Genomic DNA, 1875 nt, shown 5'->3' on the forward strand with positions numbered 1-1875 from the left:
TGCTGGATCATATAGTGGATCAATTCTTAGTTTTTTGAGGAACCTCCATACTTTTTTCCAATGTGGCTACACCGATTTGCAGTCCCACCAGCAGTGTATGAGGGTTCCTTTTTCTTCGCATTCTCTCCAGCATTTGTTATTACTTGTCCTGTTGATTATAGTTATTCTAATAGATGGTATCTCGTTGTGGTTTTGATTTGCATTTCCCTAATAGCTAGCAATGCTGAATATCTTTTCATATGTTTGTAGGCTATTTGTATGTCCTTTAGGGAGAAGTGTCTATTCAGGTACTCTGACCATTTTTTGACTGGATCATTTGTTGTTGTTGTTGTTGTTGTTGTTATTGAGTTGTATGAATTCTTTGTATATTTTGGATATTAGGCCCTTACCGGAGGCGTTGCTTGCAAATATATTTTCCCATTGAGATGGTTGTCTCTTTACCTTGTTGACGATTTCTTTTGCTGAGCAAAAGCTTTTTAGTTTGATGTAGTCCCATTCATTTATTTTTGCTTTTACTTTCCCTGCCTTTGAGGCCAAATTCATAAAATCTTCTTTAAGTACAAGGTCTTTGAGTTTCGTTCCTATATTTCCTTCTATGCATTTTATTGTTTCAGGTTTTATGTTCAGGTCCTTAATCCATTTTGAGTTAATTTTGGTGTCTGGTGATAGACAACAGTCTAATTTCATTCTTTTGCAGGTAGCCTTCCAATATTCCCAGCACCATTTATTGAAGAGGCTTTCCTTTCTCCACTGTATGCTTTCGGCTTTTTTGTCGAAAATTATTTGCCCATATAACCATGGATTTACTTCTGGACTCTCAATTCTGTTCCACTGGTCAATGTGTCTCTTTTGCTGCCAATACCATACCATTTTGATCACTGTCACTTTGAAATATAATTTGAAGTCGGGCAGAATGATTCCTCCAGCCTCGTTCTTTTTTCTCAGGGTGGCTTTGGCAATTCAAGGTCTTTGTGCTTCCATACAAATCTGATGATTTTTTGTTCTATTTATTTAAAAAATGCCCATGAGATTTTGTTGGGGATTGCATTAAATCTGTATAATGCTTTAGGTAGTAAGGTCTTTTTAACTATGTTGATTCTTCCAATCTAAGAACACAGAATAACTTTCCATTTCTTTGTATCTTCTTCGATTTTTTTAAATAGGGTCTTGTAGTTTTCATTATATAAGTCCTTCACATGTTTCATTAAATTTATTCCTAGATATTTCATTCTTTTTGTTGCAATTGCAAAAGGAATTATATTTCCCACTTCTTTTTCTGATACTTCATTATTAGAGTATAGGAACGGTATGGATTTTTGAACGTTGATTTTGTATCCAGAGACTTTACTGTATTTGCTTATTGTTTGTAGTAGTGTTCTTCTAGAATCTCTGGGGTTTTCTGTATAGAGATCATGTCATCTGGAAATAGTGACCGTTTGACTTCTTCATTTCCTCTTTGAATGCCTTTTATATCTTTCTTTTGCCTGACTGCATTGGCTAGGACCTCCAATGTTATATTGAATAACAGTGGTGATAGTGGACAGCCTTGCCTTGTTCCTGATCTTAGATGGAAGGTTTTTAGTTTTTACCTTTAAGTATAATGTTGGCTGAGGATTTGTCATATATGACCTTTATATTGTTATATTTTTTACTTTATTTTATTTTTTAAAATTTTTTAGGCGAATCAACCTTTGGTTGACCTCACAGATTGCAAGGACCTTGTCAGTTTATAATCCCTTATTTTTTTTATTTTTTACACCTACAGCACCTGGTCTTCCTAGGTGGTTTCCCATCCAAGTACTAACCAGGCCTGACCCTGCTTAGCCTCCAAGATCAGACGAGATTGGGCTTGTTCAGGATAGCACGGCCATAGAC

General features: G+C 35.5%; 1 pseudogene; it reads right to left on the reverse strand.

Annotated features, from left to right (window-relative positions):
* Window positions 1–1756: 1756 nt before the first annotated feature.
* Window positions 1757–1875, reverse strand: LOC111744815 (annotated as a pseudogene).

This window comes from Pteropus vampyrus, unplaced genomic scaffold (assembly GCF_000151845.1).
Source record: "Pteropus vampyrus isolate Shadow unplaced genomic scaffold, Pvam_2.0 Scaffold141, whole genome shotgun sequence".
Classification (NCBI taxonomy): Eukaryota; Metazoa; Chordata; class Mammalia; order Chiroptera; family Pteropodidae; genus Pteropus; species Pteropus vampyrus.